General features: G+C 33.1%; 1 protein-coding gene across 1 annotated transcript in view; it reads right to left on the bottom strand.

The window, feature by feature from the left end:
• The window catches only part of LOC120778527 (protein toll), a 306,345-nt gene extending 289,881 nt beyond the window's left edge, over positions 1 to 16,464 (bottom strand). Inside the window, exon 1 of the mRNA XM_040110369.1 lies at positions 15,781 to 16,464. The gene's annotated coding sequence lies outside the window, so the exon portion shown is untranslated. The remainder of the gene's footprint in view (positions 1 to 15,780) is intronic.
• Between the last annotated feature and the right edge of the window lie 1,429 nt (positions 16,465 to 17,893).

Genomic DNA, 17,893 nt, shown 5'->3' with positions numbered 1-17,893 from the left:
TGATTTCTTATAAATTTGTAATTAAAATAACGGTCAGTAAAGTAAAATTGGCAACAGTGCGGAGTGTCATCAGTTTCTTATAAATTTGTGGTTAAAATATCGGTTAGTAAAGTAAAATTTGCAAGAGTGTGGAGTATCAACAAAATTTTAAAATTGTATAAAAGTAGAATGAGAAATATTTTAAAAATTCGTAAAAAAGAAACTTTTGAAAATAATATATCGTATACATTTTTGATGTTACTATATTGGGGTGGCTGGTCGAGCTTATTTATATTATATCATCATCGTAGCTCGTGTTCTCTAAAACTTAAATTGAGTCGATCAGTATATAGATTATGTGAACATAATTATGACGACACTTATCATAGTAAATAATTTATATTTTTTCACTCTTTTATTATTGATAGAATGACTAATATTTCTAAGAAGAGAAAAAATAAATATCATAATATTTTATTCTAGTAAATTTTCCTACAGGGACTGATAAAATTATACAGCTGTATAATTAAAGAATATTTCTAATTAAAACTGTTAATCGTTGTTAATATAACAGTCAATTGAAAAGTCCCCTGCTCGATGTTTACCTTCAAGAGGCACGTGTATAAATTTGATAGATGTTAGATCATTGTTTTGTGAATTATATCATCGACTATTGCAAAGTGTTCTTGGAGCATTTGATGGACGAAAAACGACCACATTTGAAGAAAAAGAAACTGCTTTTTCACCAAGAAAGTGTATTGTGTCAAAAGCCACTGAAAAATATGACAAAAATCGATGAGTTGAGCTTTGCATGGCTTCCGCATCCACCGTTTTCTTTTTATCTGACCCCCAGCGACTATTCCCGATCTCAGATCGCAAAAGCATGCTTACTGGTAAGAAATTTTTGTCGAAAGAAGAGGTGAACGCCGAAAGTGAGGTCTATTTTGAAGTGAAAGACAAATCGTACTACAAAAATGGTATCGAATAATTGAAGGGTCGGTCTATCCCCCTTGAAATATATTTTACTATGTTAGGCCGGGGACTTTTCAATTGAGTTGTCATGTGTGTGTGTTCAAATTGATTGCGGGAGAAATGACAATGCATTAAGCTGTCAGTTCGTGATAAGAAAGAGAGAGAGAGTCAGAAATTGAAGCGGGGAATTGTTAAATTAACATTAATTGATAACAAAAAAATATTTATAAATCATGGCTTACAGTTTTTTAATTCTGAAGCTTATTTGTATATATGTAAACTACTACAGATTTCTAACGAAACGTTATGAAATGAGTGGTGGAAGGAGGGTGCAAAGCAAGTAAGTTATTTACAAGCGCTTTCAAGCATGGCTGGCTGGACAAGTGTAATCGCGGTGTAAAACTTTCATAAACGGAAATTCAGGCGTTCCAAACATTTGTCGAATATTAACACACACACACTCACACACTCGCAGTACACTACATAGATGTGGGCCACAAAAACATGCGGTGGCAAAAAAATGGAAACAAATGAGTATGTAAATCGCAGTTAAATGCCGCTTCAGCGCGTAAGTAGTTCAACTTTTACATGAGCAACAACACACAAAAACAATAATAACAATGGAAAAATGTCAATCCAAAACAATAACAACACCCACGACAGACGTTAAAGCATTAAATATGCATAAAAATATTATGCAATTAAAAAGTAATTAAAATTTCTGGTCACCAACACACACACACATAGAAATACAAACTCGTATACAGAAATAATATACAAACATATATGCAGACATACTTATAAGGAATGTTAAGAGCTAAAGCTTGCGGCACGAAAGAAGCCGGGCCATCAAATGCTGACATTTTGGTGCGTGAGTGGGTTTTGTGTCACAATCCGAGACGAAAATTAACACGCATCGCTGGCGTTTTACACGAAAATGGCCGCACAGCCATGACATGGGAAATAATTGGCTCACAATTCGGTCACAATGCCCGTAAACATACACCCACAACACTCGAATGTGGCGCGGTCGACATGAAAAAGTGAATGCCGTTAAAGAAATAACGGTGCGAAAACAAATTAAAGCGAACATTTTGCCAAAAGCTTCGAAACGGCAAGAAGAAAAAAATGAAAACCCGCTTGAATTTGCGCACAAAAGACTTTAAAGCGAGACATTGGAAGGCAAAAAAATATGTTATTTTTATAAATACGAGTACAACAAAAACAACGGTCAACATGAACTGTGTATAACTGTTTGCTATTCGCAATACGCTTTAAGCCACTTTTCGCACATTTGTTGCTTCCTCACTTTGTCTGTGTTTAACTGACTGTCAATAAGAAGCGCAAAAGCACAAATGTATGGATATTAGGGTGGATCGAAAAAATTTTTTAAAGAAAAGTTTCAGTTTTTTCTTATTGATTTCAGACGTTATTTTCACGGTTTCTTATAAAAAAAAAACAAAATTCAAAAGCTTTTTTTGGGTCACCCTAGTAGTGTATACGGTTTCTTAGAAAAAAAAATAATAAGTGTTTTGGGAAACCCTAATAGTAGGTATATATATCACCGGATATATGTATTTCTTGAAAAAAAAATTCAAGAAAGTTATTTGTAGCACCCTAATAGACACATATACATACATATGTAAAAGTACACTTAAGATATGATTGTTATTACAACTGTCCGCCAAGTAATTCCGCTATTCTGCGCAAAAACTCACAAATCGGGCCAAGTTTGTACAGCAAAAGCCGCTTGGGAATGACCAACTCATTTATTTTAACGAAACACACACACAAACTCGTACATATGTATATATATACACACGTTGTCATGTGTGAATTTCCACTGCTCATGCTCGGCAACAAGAAATAAAGTGTTTACAAAATATTTTAATAAGTGAAGAGGGTACAACAAATTAAAGTTGGCACATTTCGAGTTGACTCTGGTTCAAGAGAAGCATGGTGAAAAGGAAACACAGCAACAGGGCATCACTAAAGCATTCCGCGCACTGAATAGGTAACCATGTGTGTGTGAGTGCAGCGCTTTCCACTGCTCTTGTAAAATGTTAAATTACTTCCGCAGTAAACGACAAATAGAGGGCCAAGCCAAGCCCTGCTCAGCACGGGGCTCAGTTCAGTTCATTTGAGTTCAGTTCAACTCAATTCAACTTGGTCAGCAGACAGCGCATGCGTGTTGTACGCCCTAAGCCAATGACCAGTTTTGAATGTGGAACTTCGTCGTCGCGCAGTTAACACTTTATTTCATGTATTTGTGGAGACGTCTGTTTGTATGTGGAGACATAGGTATTTACTTATACCTGTTGCATAGCTGTAAACACGACGCACAGTCACAGATGTAAGACTTGCCTTTTCTGCGCAGTTTCGTATAATGATATTTTATTTTAAGCTAAGCCGAATCCGTGGTGTTGGATAAAGTGCTTTAGAACCTGAGTTTGATACCGAAAAAAGACAACCAATACCCGCTATCCATTTTAGAGTTCTATGTTCTTCCATCTCAAGGAAAATAATCAATGTATAATACATATGCCTAAAAGAAAAAAAATATAGAATCTGTCTTAAGACGTAACATTCTGTCATTTCACTGCGCTTGTCATTGCAGCAAGGAAAACCAGTCCCTTGGGCGACAGTCAAGTTTTTGCTAACGCTCGGTCCATTACATACATTGTGTAGGGCATGAATATGCTATAATCAGCTGTATTCAAGCAGGGAGCCACTTCTTGGACACTTTATCATATTATAACTGTGAAAGAACTAAGGCAAGAGCGCAAACCGGGAATCTTTAATTCATTTATTGCTCAGATGATGATACTCACCAATGCTTCTCTAACTAAATAGCGTTATTCTGAAAATATTCTCACGGAGAGCTAAGCTGTTTAGGTCGAAATAGTAGGTATTATATGAGAAGCCAATATCCAATTTTATATAGAAATTCTGTTCTATTAAACACTTATATCGGATATGGTTTGTCTGATGATTTGAAACGGATGTCCAGAACGGGATCTGAGATACAACTTAAGATAAGGTAAGGAAGATGCGGCAGCACTCAGACCAAATGTATGCTGAGAGTCAAAACAAAACCATCTTTGATCAACCCATCATTAAAGAAATAGTGTTGCTAACGTACGTACGTAAAGGAAATTACACTACTATTACAGCATTAATATAGGTATCGCCTCCGTGATTATAACCGAATCAACTATAGCGCGCCATTCGTTTCTTCTTCTCGCAGTTTGGCGACAATCATAAAGACCAATGCAAACCATGTCACTCTGCTGATCTTATGGAATGAAAGTCTTCACCTTTCTGCAATCCTTTGAGGGTCTTTCCCTTCCTCTATTTACACCAGCAGGTACTGCATTGAACACCTTCAAGGCTGGGATGCTTTACTCCATTCCGTCAACATGATACAGAAAGTTTATGTCAATATCGTCATATAACTCGTAAAGCTCATCGCTCTGTCGTCTGAGGTATCCACCGTAGCCAATGTTCAAAAGACCATAAACACTCCGCAAAATCTTTCAATCGAAAGATTCTCATCATATGTCGACATCATACACGCTTCTGCACCTTATAGCAGATCGGGAATAATGAACAACTTGTAGAGTTTGGTTTTGGTCCGTCGAGGGAAGACTTTACTAACTTGCTACTCAGTCCAACTCAAAGCTGGCGTTGTTGTAGTTGTGAACGCTGGTTCCAAGATAGACGATGTTATCTACAACTTCGAAGCTATGATTGTCAACTGTGATGTGGGAGCCAAGTCGCGACGACCGTTTGTTGGATGACAGAAGAATTTTCGTCTTGTCCCGTTCACAACCAGACCCGTACGCTTCATTTCTTTGTCTAGCCTCGAGAAAGGAGAACTAATAGCATCAGCCGTGGTACATTTTTGTATAATTTTGTCCCTTATCTATTTAGCTCTGCGGCTCTTATTAGTTTTTCCAGCATCATGCTGAACAAATCACACAATAAGCAGTTGTTCTCTCTGAAGTTTCACTTGATACCGAACGGCGCGAAGAGGCCCTTCTCAATTTTGACTGCGCTTCTGCTATTGTGCAGCGTTGGTTTAGGAAATTACTCACTACTAATTTAAGATGTTTAAAGTCTAAGAAAAAAATAACCCACTTTGAAGAGAGCTAAGCGCTTGTCTGATATCTTAATAAAGGTTTGCTTTCAGTAGGATAACCCAACAGGCTGTATGCCAAAAGCCTCGTCTTACAAGTAAACTTAGCTTCAGCGGACTCTTCAGAGAAAATATTTAAAGTCAGTTTTATACTAAGAGTACATATAACATGACTAAAAATAGAATATTTCTCAATTTGGAAACTCCTCAAATATTACTAACTCTTTAAATCTACATATATTTAATTCTTAAACGAACATTTGCAGTAAGTATTCCTACACCTAATCGCCTGCCGCACACAATTTTACTTTCTAACTGTACGTGCTTATCTCAGTGACGACTTCTGCCTGCAGGTACACTTATATTCTGTATTTAAATATTGTTGGTTTTGTTTGTTTTTGAGAATCAGAATTGACCCAAATAGCTCTGTCAACAACAAAAACAGTTAATTCGTACATCTCCCATTGCCGTGCAACATTCGAAGCTGCTGCTACAAGTACTGCATTCCGAGCAAGGCATTTAATACTGAAACAACACACACCACTACATGCGAGATGTGAGTAAACAAATGCCAGTGAATTCAGAAATTTTACGAGCAGCATTAAATTATAGCTCCAGCAAAGGAATAGAATTAAAAAGAAAGATTGAATAGCTGACTGACATTCTTCTGCGAGTAAACACAGTGTGCTCCAAAAGCGTTGCTCTAAATTTAATCTCGCCTGGCGGAGCAGCAGCAAAGCAACAACAATGCATAGCAATTAAAAACAAAAGAGTGCAGCAGGCAGCAAGTAGAGGCAGCACATTAAAATGTTAATGCCGCATGAGCGGCATGAAGAGGAGTTTAATGACTTCTTAGGGTCTAGGAATCAACACAAATGCTCTCGAAACAATCAAAATAATGATGGGGACATGCGCCTCCGAAAATATACATATCCATACTTGTGTCTTCATGAACGGGGGTGTGTGTGTGTAAATGAATGCTGGATTTGTGTGCTTCGTTCGCATATTGGATTTTTATGACTTCTTCATTTGCGTGCCACATTCACACATCATTATATTTTATGGCTTTAGTATACTGACAAACGACAGTGGCAAGATTTACCTTGTTGGAATTTTCTCTTTTACATTTGGTAGTACTTTCCAAGGTATGGTAAGGGCAACTTTTTCTAGGGAGGGACATTTTTGTTTAATTTAAAAAGTAGTAATGTGTGCCAAATTTTAAAAAGTAGTAAGAAGGGGCCAAATCTATGAATTTTTTTTGATATTTTAAAAAGTAGTATTTTTTTTATTTCAAAAAGTGGTAACAAGGGCATCAAGTTTAAGAAATATTTTTGAAATTTCAAAAAGTAGCAGGTAGGGTTCCAAAGGTATGAAATTTTTTCAAATGTCTAAAAGTAGTAGAAGGGGTTCCAATGGTATTTAATTTTTGCATATTTTAAACAGTAGTTTTTTTTAAATTTCGAAAAGTAGTAGCCAGGGTTCCAAGAGTTTGAAATTGTTTCATATTTTAAAAAGTAGTATTTTTTTTAATTTCATAAATTAGTATTTTTTTATTTCAAAAAGTAATAGCCAAGGTTCCAAGGGAAATTTTTTCATATTTTAAAAAGTAATATTTTTTTTTTTAATTTCAAAAAGTAGTAGTGAAGGGAAATTTTCATATTTCAAAATGCAGTATTTTTTAATTTCAAAAAATAATGCCAAGGAGTACAAGAGTATAAAATTTTTGCATATTTTAAAAAGTACTATTTTTTTTTAATTTCAAAAAGTAGTAACAAGGGGTCCAGCTATGAAATTTTTTCGTATTTTAAAAAGTAGTATTTTTTATTTCAAAAAGTAGTAATAAGGGGTTCAAGTTTAAGAAATATTTTTGAAACTTCAAAAAGTAGTAGGTAGGGTTCCTATGGTATGAAATATTTTCAAATTTCTAAAAGTAGTAGGTATTGGATCGAAAAGAGTAATTATATAAGTCATACGACTTGCATATATACCACATATAAGGATATATTTTCAGGGATAACAAACTGCTGACTTAGTCATAGATCATCATAATCTCTTTAGTGATGTTAACGCTGATAACTTTCTCTCTAGCTTTTATGGAAAAGAGTACCATTCATAACAGTTTGTGAAATGTCAATATCTTCCCTTTATGTCCAACAGGGTATGTGTTACAAGAATAATTGAACCTACGGCGACAAGTGTGTCTTTTAATTGAACATTCAATAAACTAATTGCTGATGCCAGTTGTTCTTGAGAGTGACTGTATATAATTTTTTCCTGGAACTCACACGCATACACATTATATACTATAGAGAAACATATGCTTTAGACCAGTGAGTGGACAGTAGCGCCAGTCAATCTTTGCGGCTTGCAAACACTTCGCTGCAGTTTATGTTTCTGCTATTATTTTATTGCTGTACATGTGGCATGTGCGCTACTCATTCATGCAATTAATCTGTTTCCAAACACCCACAATTCATTGTATTTAATTTGAGGACAATTTATATTCGCACGACATGTGGTTGTTGTTACTTGTTGTGTGAGTGTGAGTGTGTGAATTTTATGATGATTTGGTTGTAAACATATACGTTATTCGTTTATTATATGTCAATGCCAATTTTTTCTCATTTGAGCATTGATATCTCTAGGCGTCTTGTGAAGCATCATTGAAGGTTGCATAAAGCGTTTGAGAATTACGGTGTGAAATTAAAGTAGGAAGGCAAAACGGTAGTCTCCACAAGTGAAGAGTTACTGTATACATAGGCAAGAATATGTTGTTCGAAATCCATTACGCTCGGTCTCTCTCTCTTGTTCTCTTTGAATTATATTCACGTTTATAATTGCTCCCAAAAAAATGAACAATAACATCGATCTAACACCTAGTGAAGTAGTCAAGTCAAATTAAAACGATTATAGGTAGGTTTTCGCAATTATTTTTTATAAAAACATTCAAGTGTTACTTGTTATCGTGCTTCAAAATTATTTATGCCGCATGTTTGCTCAACTCGACGTCTATTTGCACAACTGACTTGCTCTTCAATAGCAGTAAAAATAGTTCATTAACATTTTGTTGATGTGCGAACACCTAGATATTATAAGAGTAAGAATACTAAATTATTATTGACAAATATTATATATATTGGTTTAGAAATATTCAACTAATTTTGATTTTTAATTATAAAAAGATCGTATTTTTTAAAGCTATCAAATTTCGATTCCAAACAAGTTCGAATTTACATTATATTTCACATTAGAAGAAAGAGTATTTGTTAACAGAATATGTTAAAACATTGATTGTGATCCGGTCTCGTCGATTTCAAAATTTTATTACTAGTATATCGTCCTATTCTTCGAAATATGTTTTTTTGGTTACTGTATGTTTTATTTGTAATCTACCTGAAGGCAATCAGCAAATTTTATAAATAACTATAAGAATCATAACAGGATCGATTGTGCCTCATTGAGACTAATCAATATATTCTTGAATAACATAATGTGTTAAAAATATTCTTAAAAGGACTTAAAATCTATTTTGAAGATCCTAAATGTGGGTTCTTTTTAAACGTCTAACAACCAAACTGTTGGCCAGTAGATTTATTGTCAGGAAAATATCATGATTAGAAAGTCTATCTAGGTATTCTCGACTGATTTTGTTTTTAAAAAAAGCTACATTAAACTGTTTGTAGATTTCAAACTTGTTTATATGTCAAGAAGCACTTACAATGCTTCTTAAAGTCGTAGACTGATATCTTCGGATGATTTTAATGTTGGATGTACCCGCCGTACCCCATAGCTACATTACATACGTCCATACTGGTTTAACGATTGACTTGTAGAGACGAACTTTATTTTCAAGACTAAGTTGTGATGGTGGGCATAAAATTCAGTAGTGTCAGTCAGTGTTTTAAATTAAGCTCCTCCAATTTCTCTTTTGTGCGTGTCTTTCAAGTGAGCCTTCTGTCCAAATAAAGATCTAGTTATTTTACAGTTTCACTTTCAGGTATTGTAGAACCATGGAATGATATCGGTCTCACCGATTTCAAAATTTTTTAATAAGCATGTGTGAAAGCTTGCTTGAACTCCAGAAAAAGAAGCCGTTTTTGAGTCAGATTGTGACTACTGATGAAATATTTAGGTAAGTAGGAAAATTTTAGACGGAAGAGGCATATCTGAAACCTGACCAAACAGCCAAATCAACGTGAAAGCCGAATATCCATGGCGCCAAGGTAATTCGTTGTATTTGGTGGTATTAGAAGATCATGGTGTACTATGTGCTTCCAAAACCGGAACGATTGCCGGAAAACCACTGGAGATTGCGATTAGACACGAGGCAATAATTTTCTATCATAACAATGCATGCCTCATGTTGCAAGCCTGATTAAAAATTATTTGGAAAACAGCAGCTAGAAAATGTTTGGCTCAGCTACCTTGTAGCCAAGACCTAGCCCTTCTGACTATCATATCGAGTCGATACAGAACGCCTTGTCAGAAATTGGCTTGACTTAACCTTGGTTTGGAGTAGAATTCACAAATTGCCAGAAAGTTGAAGAAAATTTGACAGCTTCCGATTGGGAATATCTTAAATAATAAGTACAAATCAAGTTCTCATAATAGTGTAAAAGATAGATTTAATAACTAATATGCTGGCAAGTGTAATATATTTGAGGGTAATGTTTTTGATCTGAGACAATGAAATCTGGATCTAACTTGAAGCACATTTTTTTCGTTACCGGAACTAATAAAGTCCATCAAACCGTTTGGGGTCGTTTTATAAATTCTAATTCCTCTCGCTCGCAACACCACAACGTGAACACCTTAAAAATGCGCAAAAATTGAGCCCAAGCCACTACCAGAACGAAAAGCTCCAATTGTTGCTTAAAAGATAATAAGACAAAAAATCCCCAACGGTTTAAGTAATGTGTTATTTGCTAGTTTTTTCGAACCGTTTAATATTAATAAATTAATCTGATGTACTAGCTTGCGTCGAAAAACAAGATTTTAGCTACTAAAATCAACTTGTAAATTGAGAGAGCCCTCTGGGGAATTTCTCAAAGACGAGATCAACTGTTCGTTCTAACGAACACATATTAGCTCAACGAACACGCGATAACTCTAAGCTACTGATAATTCCAAATAAATGTTTCAAATACGTCAAATCGTGAAATCAACTCATTTCAGCAATTTTCAATGCATAAATCCCAATAAAAGATGACTTTTTAATTAAAATGGGGAAAAAACAAATAAATTCATGTGTCATATGCACATAAACGCTTATCTTGTAACGGTTTTAATATTATTCAATTTAATTTTGAATCATACACTTAGACCTACCCACACATGCACAAACTTATTGACACAGTGATTCGCTTATCTATAACATGACTTAAGCGCGACTAATCGCTTCGTTTTTTTACAACAAATCTACAACAAAGTTTGATGTTTTTAATATGCTTAAATTTAATTAGAGCACTTCACTGCCTGTTGTTGGGTTGAGGGCCTCACGGGACCTAAGAAGCTGTACAGAAAATCTCGCTTATTATTATCGCTCGAGAGTAAAATATGAAATGTCGCCCGGAGGGTGAATATAAACAAAAGAAATTGAAATGTGCAGTCAACGAAGCGTACGCGGCGAAGAACGGAAACGGAAAGCAACAGGCCGTCGAACAGGCAGGCGACGAAGAAGCGAAACAAATTAGTAAAACAGCAATAAGCAAAATAATAAAGTAAGACAAAATAAGTTAAAAAGGGATAGAGGAGAGGAGGGTTAGAGAAGAGCTTAAAAAGTGGAAAAATATGTAATAAAAAACCGTTAACCTCGACTGCACCTAAGTAATAATACCCTTCACAGGTGCATTTCTCATCGCATAAAAGTGTTTTAAAAATCGCCAATCTGACTTTGATCGATCCGTTTGTATGACAGCTATATGCTAAAGTGGTCCGATGTGAACAATTTCTTCGGACATGGTATTATGGCGATAAACAATAATTCGAGCCGAATTTCGTGATGATATCTCGTAAAGTGAACAAGTTTTTCATACAAGAAGTTCATTATAATCAGTATTTTGTATGGCAGCTATATGCTAAAGTGATCCGATTTAAACAATTTTTTCGTATATTGTATAATTGTCTTAAAAAATAATTTTTGCCGAATTTCGTAATGATACCTTGTAAACTGAATAAGTTTTCTATACAAAGACTTCATTATCATCCACCTGTTGGTATGGCAGCTAAAACATATAGTGGTCCGATCTGAACAATTTATTCGGTGTTTTCACCAATGGCTTAGGCAATAACCTATGCGAATTTTTTTGATGATATCTTGTAAAATGAAAAAGTTTTCCATACAAAGACAAGATTCTGATTGAAAAGCTTGTATGACAGCTATACGTTATAGTTGTACGATATCGGCAGTTCCGACAAATGAGCTACCTCTTGAGAATAGCATCTGCGCAAAATTTCAGATCGATATCTCAAAAACTCAGGTACTAGTTCGCTTATAAATAGACAGATACAGGGAAATGGCTAAATCGGTTCAGCTCGTAACACTAATCTCTTATATAATCGTATGCACTTTAAAGTTCCTCCAATATTTGCTTCCGGCTGCTGAAAACTTCCTGGCATCCTTAATATACGTTTATACCGTTGAGGGTATAAATACAAAACGCTTGCAAGTAGTAAAATAAGTGACGATAAGCGCCTTAGAGCAGAAGCTGGGCTTCAGAATAATAATAAATATATTTACAATAAATGATTAAAAAATGAAAACGCAAAAACAATTGCGATAAGCAGCACAGAAGGCAAATAAATATTGGAAAAAGTAGTAATTAAAAATAAATGCAAAAAAGCACAATTTTATTCAAAAACAGGTTTGCTTCTACACTGGCGCGACAGACCGGCCGTTCTCGGTTTGCTTGCCGATTTTTATTTCACTTTTACGCTGGTTTTTGCATTGGAACTTTTGTGGTGGATGCTGTGCAACTGCTGGTTTATGTATTCGCATTGTTGTTGTTATTCTTGTTGTTGTTGCGCTTGTTGTTATTAATCTGTTTACTTCTGCCGCTGAAACGTCGTTTGCGAAAAGCGCAGAAAATGTGATTGTCACTGCGCGCACAACAGCAAAAACAAAAACCAAACACAACAACAATATCAAACAACTGCAAACAATAACAACAACAACGACAAACAATGCACAGCAAATGGCATCGCCAACGGGTCAAACGGCGCATTATTTCATATAAAACGCAGACAGGCAGACAGTAGTACGACAGCGGCCGGGGGGTGAGACTGGGGGGCGTCGCACTCCCCAGTCACTCAGAACTCATGCTTGTGCAGTTAAAAGTTTTTTGTTCGGTTATGCGCGCTACGCACAGATTGTTGCGAAAAGCAACAACGTCGAAAAGTGGGGAATTACTGAAATGGATAAGGAAGAGCGCGAACTTTTAATTATTTACAGCACATATTCGGTGTAGAAAATTGTGCAAAGCAAGTGCAAAAACGCAACAATAATGGCAATAGAGGTTTAAAAGCGCGTTACACTGGTTTACACGGTTTATGATTTTTGCAAAAAAATTTAAAAAAATATATAGTGGAAAAATTAGTTATTTAGGTAAAACGTATTGTAATAAAAATTTATTTTTTGTAATAAACAATTTAATTAATTTTTAATTTATTAATTTCTTTAATATATATTTTTAATAAATTATTCTGAATTATTCTGAATTTGGAATTAATTTTTATTGTTACTATGATAAAAGTTTATACATTTTTTTAACTTTTATAAATTTTTGTTTGAAGTTTTACGATGATTTTTTATTACTTTAGTAAACTTGGTTTTGAAATATAATTTTTCGATTTCATTGCCGTAATTGTTTCGAACCAAAATTTTATTTTTAATGTTTAGAACAATGTAGTTAGTTACTCATATGAAAAATTATTTTAAAAATATGTTCCACTAATGGAGTAATTATTTCCTTTTATTTTTAATAAAATGTTTCATTGTTTTCATTGATAAAAGTTATAGTGAATATACATACATATGTACTTTTCACTAATTTCTGTATTTTTTTTTTAATTATACACAATTTTTTAAAAGCTTGTATTGTTTTTTTATATATAATTTTTATTAATTGTAATTATATTTATTATATATATATTTTTTTTTATTATTATTTATTATAATTTATAATTATAATATAAAATTTTATTTTAAAATATTTGATTTATTTAGTTATTTTGATAAAAGTTATATTCTGAATACTTTTGACTAATTTCTGTATATTTTTCAATTACACCCAATTATTGCTTTTATAAGAAAACTCATTATAGTTATTTGCATTTTTTGTAACCGAATCAAATCTTTATTTTATATTACTGAGTTAATTTAGTTATTTCAAAAAAAAAATATTTTCAAAAAGTTTCAAAGAATTGAGTTATTATTTTTACTATTTTCGTTTCTTATAAATATTTGAATTTTTTTGTAACTGCCTAGAACCAAATATTTATTTTATATTATTTAGTCATTTAGTTATTTTCAAAAAAATTAAATTCGAAATATTTTTGAATAATTTCTGTATTTTCTTTCATTATATACGATTTTTTTATTACTGTTATTAAAAAAATTAAATTAATTTCCAATTAAAACCAAGTATTTTTAACTAGTTTCTGTATTTTGTATTTCTTTTTTTGAATTATGTACGACCATTTGACTACTTTTATTTAAAAAAATATTTTCAAATTGTTCCAAAAATTGTGATATTATTGTCTTTTTTTTTTGTTTTTAATTGCCTCAAACCAAATTTTTCCAGCAATATTATATACAAAATATTATTGACTAATTTCTGCAGTTTTTTTCAATTATACACGATTATTTTATTAATAAATGGTTATTTCCTAAATTTTTCTAATAATAATTTTGTTTTTATTTTGTTTTTTTTTATTTATAAATATTTTTGTTTATATTTTTATACATATGTTCAAAGACAATTCCTTCAAGGAACTCATTTTTTTCAGGTAATTTTTTTAATTAATTAATCTGGTGGCACAGGAAATCACTTAATATGGTTAGGTTACCGTCTTATTCATTTTGCATAATCACACTTGTTGATATTTAAGTAAAAAATTGTATATAATTCTAAATTGTTAAATTTATTTAAATTTTTACTTTTAATAATTTTATTTATATTTTATTTTTATTATGATTTTTATTTTAATTTATTCAATATTTTTTAATATAATAAATTTTTATAAATTTACATTTTTAATGTGTTCACTTAGATTTAATTTCATAAACTACTTCAAAAATATTTTAATATTTTACAATATTTGACCTAACCAAAAATTATGGCGCTAAAAAATACTTCAACTGGCATAAAAAAAGTTTTAGGATTAATAACGGACAGCACAGACAATTATTTTTCACTTTTAAATAAAATAGTAATTTTGTATTTTATTTCCAAGAGAATGATTAGCATAAGGAGTTATAATATTATTATTAATTTTTTGTTTAATTTCCTGCTGCTAAATGCTGCAGAATTTCAATACTTTTCACAAACAAATTCAATTCAAATTGCAAGAAAATAAGCAAGAAATTAAAATATTTATAATACAAAAAAATGTGAAGCATTGTTCTTATTTTGCATTTTTAAATTAGTATTATTAATCCGTTTTCTTATTGATATGATTATTATTAATATTTATTTTTGAGTGAAATAGTTTTTCCCCATTTTAGAAGTAATCTGCCCAAATATATATAATTATTATTGTAAATCTAGTATTTTTGCTATTATCAGTTTAATATTATACTTATTTATTATTTAATTTTTTTTAACAACATTTAATGTATTATTATTAATAGTTTGAATTTTTCATTAAGCTATTTTTTTCCTAATAGAGGAAATTCCCCCAAATAAATTCATTTGGTAGTGTTTTTATATTTATAATTGTTTTTGTTGTATGTTTTGTTGTTATTAATTTTATTGATTAATTTTTAATTTTATTTAATTTAATTTTTCCTAATTAATGTAATTATTTATGCTATAATTTCTTTTGTTTAAACCAAACTTTAATTTAAGAAACCCATTAAACTACTTTTAGTTTCTTTTTCTAAAAACAAGTGGGAAACATTATAATTTTGATTTTAATTTTAACCTTTTTTATTTAAGCATTTGTTATTGTTTCTGTTGTTGTCAATTTTATAGCTTATATTTATTAATTCATTTAATTATTTATATTTCAATTCATTTTCTCGCAAAATTTTATTTATGTAAACCATTAAATTACTTTCTTCGTAATTCTAAAAAAATTCCCGCAAATAAATTCATTTTTCGTATATTTTTACTTATTATTGTTTTTGTTACATTTTTTGTTATTATTGTTATATTAGTTTATTTTGTAAACCAGTATTACTTATAACAAACGCAAAAGCTAGCTGCTCGAACGGCTGAAGCTGAGCGCGCTCGCAGGCATTTACGGCAGACAGGTGAGGCGGCCGTGAGGGTCGCTTTAAGCTCAGCTTTTGTCTGACGTTTGGCTAATAAGTAAGACAATGCGCTTAAAAACATAAGCTAAAGCGGGACAAAGCGATGTTGAAACACGCAAATAAAACCACACACACACACGCACGCACTAGCATGGCCACAAAATGACAAAAGCGATTTACTAAAAAATTAAATTTCCAAACACAAAGTTTTATTTACCAAATCTTCAAGTTTGCAAAGATGCGAAGCTACAAGCTGTTTCAGAGTTGAACACAACAGTTAAATATCAATAATTCGGGGCAAACGGGCTGATTCACGCCCGCAAACAGCACTTTGACGTTTGTAAACTTGTTGTCAACTTTTATTTTTGTTGTTACTACATCAGCACACCATTTGCATGCTGGCGAAGAGCTTCACTTCACTTGCACTTTGCACAAATATCAATTTTCACACAAAAAACCTGCGCGCACACATACACACACGCACGTACGCGTTGCGATTTCTTCGGCCGCACTTTATGGAAAAACAAATAATTTTTTGGTAAAACCGAATTTTCGCTCGGGTTTCAAAACACCAACGCGTTGCTAAATTGCACGCGCTTCCTTCGCGCAAACAAAAATTTCGGTTTGTTTTGCTTTGGGGCGACACGCGCTGCCAATTCGCGTCATCAACTTTAAAAGTTTGGCAAAAAGCACGATTTAGGAATTGCGACAATTTTGATGGGGCTGGCCAATAGAGCGCGAGCGAAAATTTATAACAAACAAAATTTGATTATTTCACTACCGAACACGGGAATTGAATGCGCCTACACACATGACCGTCACGACGTCTCATAGGCAACTGAAGCGACGACGGACCAAATAATCATACAACGACGATGACGATGACGACGCCAACCAGCAAGTCAGTTGGTAGGCGAACGAATGCGCCCTGCAGAGCGCCAAACACAACAATGCTACACGGCGGCCACACAGCAGACGACATTGAGCATGGTTGCCAACTGCGCACAAACAGCATTGGTGCGAGTATACAAAACGAATACGTATGGAGTTGGAAATGTGTTGAGGCAGTCGCTGCTCTCGCCACACTGTGGGTTGGCGTTTGAGAGCGCAATGTGTATGCAAGTGGTGTAGCAAGTCAATTTGGTGCTCAGGTAACTATTTTCTCGCATGCGATAAATGTGCCGTCTGGCAGCTGAGAGACGGCGTTGTCTACGTCAAATTGTGTTGTCGGTAACAAAAGCGACGCGGAAAGTTTGTTTACATTTTTATTGCTGTTGTTGTGGGGCAAAATGTTGCTGAGGGGATTAACTTGCATTGGCGATGGGTTGTTTTCTTAAATTTTTAAATTATTTCTGGGATTTCGCATTCAACCCAATTATTTGAGGGCTCTGGCAGTTCGACAGTTATTGCAGATTAGAACTTTTGAATATATGTTATAATTTATATTAAAAAATTAGCTGTGCCTATAATTAGTCGATTGCTAGATAGTTATTCATCGGCGTAATAATACATATTAATTAGAGCAATAAAAAAAGTTGACTTCGGTTGTTTCGAAGTTGAATACCCTTCAGAAATAAAAAAAAGTTTTCATACAAGAACTTGATTCCGATTGTTCAGTTTGTAGGGCAGATATATGCTATAGTGGTCTAATATCGGGGGTTTCCACAAATTAGCAGTTTCCCGGAGAGAAAAGGGTGTGTGGAAAATATCAGTGCGATATCTCAAAAACTGAGAGACTACTCATCTCGTTAGGCTGATATTTTATATTTGTATATACCACATTTTATAGGTTCTCCGACTTTCTTCTCTCTCCTTCTGGGTGTTACAAACATCGTGGCAAACTTATTATACCCTCTTTAGGTTTGAATATGCAATTTTGAGGTAATTTTTCGTAGTCACAATATCTGGAAAAGAATAATATGGTTAAGGAAAGATGGATTTTCTCTGGGATTTTAAGGTCCTTTCCAGAAGAATGTGAGTGGTAGAGTGACATATTTCCAATAATATTCGGTTTTTTAGGTAGGGCTATATAGAAATTTTATAGATGGTATGTATTAAAAAATCTATGAAATTTGCATACAGCCTTACTTAAAAAGCTGAATATCTCGAGAAGTATTAATGATAGCGATTTTGAAGTCGGACCTTTTTTATAGCAAATAAAATTTCTTACAAATTTGTGGTGTAAATGTTTTCTATAGCTTCTGTCATTTACAAGATATATATACAAAAAAAGCGAAGTTCTTGGAAAAATCGGGTTTAGAGCCGCGGACTACCTCGCCGGTGTGAGTTATGACTTTGTTGCACTCGACACTTTTGTAGAGTGAACAATT

The sequence above is a fragment of the Bactrocera tryoni genome, chromosome 1 (assembly GCF_016617805.1).
Source record: "Bactrocera tryoni isolate S06 chromosome 1, CSIRO_BtryS06_freeze2, whole genome shotgun sequence".
NCBI classification, from domain to species: Eukaryota; Metazoa; Arthropoda; class Insecta; order Diptera; family Tephritidae; genus Bactrocera; species Bactrocera tryoni.
The sequence above is the reverse complement of the archived record's forward strand: the minus strand, read 5'-3'. Positions and strand labels throughout refer to the sequence as shown.